The 7,645-nt window shown below is 43.6% G+C and overlaps 1 protein-coding gene and 1 pseudogene across 2 annotated transcripts in view; both read left to right on the top strand.

Moving 5' to 3' along the window:
- Positions 1-182, top strand: part of LOC137258979 (cytochrome P450 3A24-like) — a 13,695-nt gene extending 13,513 nt beyond the window's left edge. The window contains exon 14 of one of the 2 annotated variants that reach the window (XM_067796678.1): positions 1-182. This exon is cut by the window's left edge and continues 153 nt beyond it. The gene's annotated coding sequence lies outside the window, so the exon portion shown is untranslated. The other variant, XM_067796677.1, reaches the window with a different exon arrangement.
- A 1,406-nt stretch (positions 183-1,588) lies between these two features.
- On the top strand, positions 1,589-4,562 carry LOC137259038 (uncharacterized; annotated as a pseudogene).
- The last annotated feature ends 3,083 nt before the right edge of the window (positions 4,563-7,645 follow it).

The following is a 7,645-nucleotide window of genomic DNA, read 5'->3' as shown; positions in this document are numbered from 1 at the left end:
AATATGGCGACACATGACCGCCCAGGCTCTGGATGGATCATATATTTAATTATAGGGATTGGTCAATAAATGAATACATACAAGAAAAATATGTGACTGTCTCTTTATTGATGTTTTAATCTCCATATGTTTGTAACAGAACTGTGGCAATAAAGTTAAATATACGTTGTACTAACATTCAATAGTTTGACCATTAGCTAATTTCTGGGTTGTTCAATGCCCCACTGGGACATATTCCAGCTATCCCATGGCTGTCTGAAGGTAATCTGGACCCGATAATCCAGTGACTGACATCACGCGCATAGGCCTACTCAACCGGAATATGACAGGGTCACTGACCATCTGCTATTGCATCCTACCGCATTGACTGCTGATGACCAACCAGGACAACTTGCTTTTTCATATCGTAGAAACTGCAGATGATTCAGAATATGCTGACAAGGGAGCCAGTTTACTAGCTATGAGAGACGGGTGCTTCCATCAGGGCAGGTCATGCTTACCTTCTACCTTTCAAGGCTCCTTAGAGATAAATAGACGTTGGTATTCAAGTATAAGACCAAATATTATGTATGTCAACATTTTTCTTCATCGTATACACAACGTTTCATGGCTATTCCTTGTTACTCGGTCATTCCCCTGAAGAAGGGGCAAGGAATAGCCGGGAAACGTAGTGTATATATTAATGAAGACATTGACATCCATTATATTTGGTCTGTTACTATTCCTCAGTTACCATCTCAATCCTTGGATCTATTTCGGCAGATACACCATGAACATATTATACCATGCCACTGAACTTTGGAAATTTAAACAAGTTCAAAACTCTCTGTATTGATTTTAAACTTTCTGAACGTGTTTAGATGATGAGTTTGTGTTAAAGCCGAGTTCCGCTACAGCGGCCATAGTGAACATGACACAGCGGGTTGGGCGTGGCAAAGAAATGTCAAGACTGGAGCCGTAGGACTCTCAAGGAGAGACGAGTAGAAATCAGGAAACTGAATCTGTAAACACACTTCACGAGAACAGGAAATTAAACAAATATTAGGAACTGTGATCGTCGTGTATGTTATGTTTTATTTACAGTTATATTTTACATACACAGCGTCGTCCTTCAAATGGTTCAATGAGGACGTGGCAGATCCATTATAAGATATGTCACAGACCACAAATTAGTCGGATGTAGGGTCACTTTGTTCTGTAAAAGTGTGATACAAGCGACATAAATCTCATTCTCGAGACTTGGGACTGTTCCTATCACCATAGTCGTTCATGTTTGATACGAGCGACATAAATCTCATTCTCGAGTTATGGGACGGATCAACTAACACATTCGTTCATGTTTGATACAAGTGACATAAATCTCCTTCTTCTTTCGCGGGCTGCTCCTGTCATGATATGCGTCAAAAATCTCAACTCTATAATGTGGACAACTGAAGAAACTCAGGAGAAACAGGAACATACTGAAACATATGCGTGAAACTCCAGTCAACAACAGAACACTGTTGCTAGATACCAGCTATCTGCCCCCAGCTGACTGACCTCTCACGGACCCGCCCAGATAGCCGTATAACAGCCAGTCGTCAGCAACATGGCGACATGGATAGTGCCATTCCTGCTTGTTGGATTTACGGGTAAATCTGCAGAATTCTCATAAGTTACTAGTAGTAAGCCTAAGTCTTCATGAAGGGTAGATGGGGAGAATCTGTTCTATGACTCAAAACGTAAGGAGACAGCTGATTATGTAGTATATCCCTACATTTTCCTTTGAAGAAAACAATACAGAGATTAATAATCCAGTGAGTGATTGGGTGGGTAGTTGAGTGAGTGAGTGATTGAGTGTGTGAGTGAGAGACAGCGCCCTCATTAATGCTTTCTGTATCAAGAATCATGCTTGAAGCTTAACGTGTGTCTCGTCGTCCAGCGTTGTGCGGAGGAGACGTCCACTTTGGAACATTTGTGTTTCATCCCGACTACGCCCACCCCATGGTTTTTGACCCGGTGTTTTACGTCAACACACACAGCGACCTTGGTCACCTTGCCACACCTGATAGTGCCAAGGATCACTGGTTGAAACATGGCATCTATGAGGGTAGGCAGGGGTCAGGACAGTTCCACTCCAGGCAATATCTGATGAGGTAAGCACAGCGTTACTATGCTCCGTCAGGAAATATCTATAATATAAATTTCAAAATGACCATGGATGCCATCGATCCGCCCACACATCTTCAGACAGATCTACAGTTTATCACTGAGTATAGTAAAGGAGAGGCAGCGTGACCGTTTGGTTATCTTTTGATGATTTGTTGATCTACGGTGAAAGCGAATTGTCCACCATCGCTAAGATGAGGCCCTGTTGGGGCTGAAGGAGCGGTGGTATATCCCGTGGGGTAATCCCCCTGAAGTCACACGTGAGAACTGAGTTTCATTCCTAGCATGGGCAACATATTTGGGAGTTTATCTTCCTCGCTATATATTAGAATAGCTAAAACGCATGCGAACTGTCTCACTCACCCGCTCGCTACAGGAATCCAGAGATCGCCAGAGCATTTGGACAGAATTACACAGCAGCCATCAACCACTTTCTGGAATTTGGTCGGTACGAACACTTGCAGGGGTACGTGGAGGGCGGGTACGCCGGCCGTTACACCATCTCAGTGGACAAGCTCTACATCAGCGCCTCGGCACGCATGGGGGGAGCCATAGACAGCCTGGTCTGGGGCAACAAGGAGTTCATCAATGCCTGGGACCATGGGCGCGAGATTCAGACTGCCATCAATGCTATACCATACGGGGAATGCTTCGACCCAACCGAGGCTGGAGGGGCCAGCGATTATAAGTCACCCACCACAAAGTCTGTTCTGAAAAATATTACGGTTAACGCCAACGTTATGACATCCACGGTAAGACAAGAACGATGTACAATATAGTGTTAGGATGTCGGGTAGGGAACACGCCGCCACATTGTCTGGATTGCCAAGTAAAACCTAAACTACTATGTTGTCTTGGGGTGACTGAGTGAGTTTATGTTTACGCTGAATGCTGCAGTATTCCAGCTATATGGCGACGGTCTGTGAAACATCGAGACAATCCAGTGATCAACTGCTTGAGCATCGACATACGCAACTGGGAATCGATGACATTTGTCAACCAGGTCAGCGTGCATGACCACCCGATTCCCTTAGTCGCCTCATACGACAAGCATGGGTTACTGAAGGCCAGTATTCCAGCCCGGTTCTTCAAGTGTTATATAGTTACAAAGGGATGAAACAACATCTTACCAGTAAATTCTCTCCCTTCCTATATTCTATCCCCAACAGATACAGTGCAGAGCACAACAATGTGAGGAATGGTTATCATAAAGAGCTTCACATTATGTATTTGCTTTAGAAACATTTGCCAACCCACACACCAAGTATTCCGTGTCAGGTGATGCGTGTTAAATTTACCTGAGCCTCATAGGGAAATGACATACTGCCAATGACGCACGATATTGCCATTAATTGCGATATCACTCGACGTGACTAGCAGTTCTATTGCGAATCCTCGAACAAAAACTTACCACTCCCTTCGCTATCACTAAAGGCACATCGCTGTAACTGTACAATGTGCGCGCCCCGTCATCGCAGAGAAGTCTTGGGTTCCATTCCCTGCATCCTTGAACTTTTCCTGGCGTTGATATTGTGTTGATATTGGCAACTCAGAAGGGGTCTAGTGGTATTGCCACCTTGAACAGGTACCACATAGGACAACTGTATCGCAGTGAAGCTGTCATCAAATCGGTTTCAAATTATTTCATGGCTAAAAGTCAGAATGTGAACATACCGGGAAAACATTGACTTTTCATAATCTAAACTTGTGGGGTTTTGTGGACAGCCTGCATTCATTTTCTCAATACGATGTAATTTACATAAAAAATCTGGGTGGGAATTGTCAAGTTAACACCAGAAGAGCAGTGCACAGACACCACTGAAAATGAAATTGAACTTGATATGCTTAGTAAGATGGAGTGAAGTTGTATAATTGTACAGGATATTTTCTGTAACCTCAGCGTCCCTTGTCACAGGTTTACCCTGCCTTCTGGATCCGGGCCGGCAGCCCCGAGGTGAACAACATGACCCGTGTGTGCATGCGTGGTTCCCTTCCCGTCAACACAGTCGACACCTACAACCACGAGTTCTCCAAGATCGTCACCATTGGCTGTGCTGGAGTTCACTACTGTATAAGGTATGAATCTGGCTTCGAGATAGCGGGCAAATGGCCCAAATACGATTTCATCAACGTCGAGGCACCCGCGATATATTTGGCTGGTAACTCCTGACAACAAGTATGCAATGGGCGTGTATGCACCGGGGGGACAGGACACGGACCTGTTCATGTACTACAACACTGGTCAATTTGACGGCAACTTTGCCGACAAGACCAACTCTATGCACGTCGTATTCAGAAAGCGGCCTTTCCCGGATGCCAACCCGCGGCACCTGTCGTATGTGTCGTATCTCTGTGTAGGCACTCTCGACATGGTGGCTGATTGTATGAGGAGACTACAGAGCACAGTCATTTAACCCTTTCTCACTGAACATGTCAATCCCAGGAAGGTAGACCTCTTATTAAAACATTACGTGTTCTCATTTGTTTTGTATTCCTATTTCTTCAACCGTCAACGTAGAGCGCTTCTGATCCATGTGGATATCAAGACGTTACGATGACAACATAAAAATTCTGAGTTTTCAAAAATACAAATAATTGCTGCTAGGCAAAAGTGATACATGCACACGTGCACATACGATATATATTACACTGGTCATGTTTCATCATGTTGGTAATTATTACATAATTCGTTGTTATATGCTTCGGCCTATATTACATATAATTGAGATGAACACTTTTCAGTTCTCGGGCTTTGGCTATATTTCTCTAATGGTGTGGAAGATGTATATTTATCCAACTCTAATGTGCTCAGTGCTCGATATACCCGTGAGTGATGCAAACTGAAAGATACTGACTGCTGAACCAGTGTCTTGACAATTATAAAACAGCGTTGTGCGATCCACAACCATTGTTTTTCCTTCAGAGTTTGATAAACAAAACACGAGGATGTTTTCAATTTCTAGGGGAAATCAGATCTATAAATATAGAACGCATATATGAAATACAAATGCCAAGATGTGACTATGCTCAGATTCCTCTTGGTATAACGGGTAAAACAGCCGTGTACAAATCCATGAATGGACCACAGATAATAAACGTTGGCACCTGGTGTCTTTGTACCGTATCGTTCTGTTCAGTTGAAAGAATAACTTGACCCAGGTAGGTAAGTGGATTCAATTGGAAACAAATGTCATAAAATTAATGCTTGGATTACAATGTTAACTAGGTTTGTGTGTACGTACAGATAGCTCTAGAGTAATGATAGTGTGGTGGAGAAGCAAAGTTGTAAACCTGTTAGTGCTCGTCCAGCTGAAGACTCAGGTTCCATATTAACAAAGGCTTCGTAAACCATACTCACTGACTATTTACAATGGCGGCACACTCAAGAGGATGTACTGCTAGTACAATTACAGCATACGTTAAAACAGCAGAGGTAATAGCAATAAAGTATTTGATAATAATAGCAAACTAGGTGGTCAAGATATATAAACAGGCCCAGACTGCATATTTAGTGTGAAAATAAGGATCTTCATCCAACCGCTTAAGGAGAAAGTCCATGTCACCAATGTACATCAAAGTACATATTCCTTCCTTACTGTACCATCGAATATTCTATGCTCTCCTAGAAGAGGCCTCCACTTCCAAAGCATCTTAATATAATAATTCCCACACCACTGCCTAAGTTGGACCTTTGTTTGAGGCGAACCGTTTTCGCTAGATGATTCAATAGCTCAACAGCATCATCACTGACTGTGTTGCCGTTACCACGTTTAGTCTATTGATTTTTACGTGTTGCTATTTGTTTATGTAGTGCCTTTGAAAGTGTAAGTCATTGGTATTTCTGAGCAGTAATTTACAATGGTCAGTCAACCTACTTCGTGTTATGGTAGTTAGTGACGTCACACTTCTGTGTTGGGTTCACTGTGTATTCTGGACCGACGTACACACATCCGGGATACATTATTGCTTCAGTTTGAAAATCGATTGCTTTAAGTCCTTTAAAGCTTCAGACTGTACGAGAAAATCAAAAACAGAAAACCACCGCTGAGACTGACCGGCAGATGTCGCTTCCTCCAGGTCCACCATGCAAAATAAACATAACCAAGAATACCCAACACGTTTGTTTTAATTAAAACCTACGGCATTTTTAATATTCCGTTATGGTCAACTTTAGGGTTTGCCCAAGTAGTCATTCACACCTCAGGTTAAGAGCGCCTACTTGAACAAAGAGGGTTTTCCTGTTGTTTGCATGGCGAATAAGGAGAAAGGATAACATTGGCCATAGCTTACACTGGCGATCAACTCTTACGTCGACCAAAAACAGCTGGGTAAACACTTCATTATTCAACAGCGTCAGATTGTCGAGATCGGCAAACAAATGCTTACGAATGACGATAATGTGTCTTCAGTGCCGTGGTCGAAATACAGTCAGGCTCTAACCGACATATGCACGTGCACGTGATACAAAATATGTTGAAACGATGTTTAAGCATATTTTTTCTCGGTGTGTGTGTGTGTGTGTGTGTGTGTGTGTGTGTGTGTGTGTGTGTGTGTGTGTGTGTGTGTGTGTGTGTGTGTGTGTGTGTGTGTGTGTGTGTGTGTGTGTGTGTGAGTGTGAAGATTAATGTAATAGTTGCTCTGAGTGAGTGACATTAGTTTTACGCCGCTTTTAGCACCAACCCAGCAATATGACCGCGGGGAGACACCAGCAATGGACTTCTCACATCGTGAGGGTAATAGAAGCTGGGTCTTGGACGTGACAAGCCGACACTTTAATCACAAGGCTACCCCACCACCCCACCACCCCACCATCCCACCATCTCACCACCGCACCCACACCCCACCACCCCACCATCCCACCACACCACCACCGCACCCCCACCCCACCACCCCACCGGCTCTGCTACATCACGAGTGAGTAAACCATCTCACTCTCAGAGGTCTTCTTGAATTCCATTCATGTGGAGATCTGCATGGTCTAAACGAGTGTAAACATGAAGCAATTGCTCCTAATCCGTCAAGTCTAAACTGTAACCGTCAAACATAACATGCCATGCGCATGCCAAGTAATAATAGCTGCTAACATCAAACGTTTCGCTCTACTCGGTGAAAAAGACCCGATTTCGCCAGTCTGGTGCCACCGATTTCCTTCTATAAAGTGGGATTCGAGGCGATAGGTTCTGTCGCGTGCGCGTTTCAACTTTCAAAAGTTACTTAATATAGTCGAGGTGGTTATTTCCTCTGATAGATCCATACGTCAATAACGTCGTAATTTGTCGTGTTTCGTTTGAGCTTACGACATAGCTGGAATGTACTTTTGTAGCCGCTGAGAGTTTGTACGTATTTGAATACAGGCGTGTAGGGGAGCGTGGTATCCTGTACCACGTACTGCACGGTTTCTAGTAAGGAAGTGGAATCAGGCATACGTAGAATACACTTGTTATGATCCATATGCTTTTATCCTGTCTATACACAAACGGCTCTCAAATCGTAGCAG

This window comes from Haliotis asinina, chromosome 12 (genome assembly GCF_037392515.1).
Source record: "Haliotis asinina isolate JCU_RB_2024 chromosome 12, JCU_Hal_asi_v2, whole genome shotgun sequence".
NCBI classification, from domain to species: Eukaryota; Metazoa; Mollusca; class Gastropoda; order Lepetellida; family Haliotidae; genus Haliotis; species Haliotis asinina.
The sequence above is the reverse complement of the archived record's forward strand: the minus strand, read 5'-3'. Positions and strand labels throughout refer to the sequence as shown.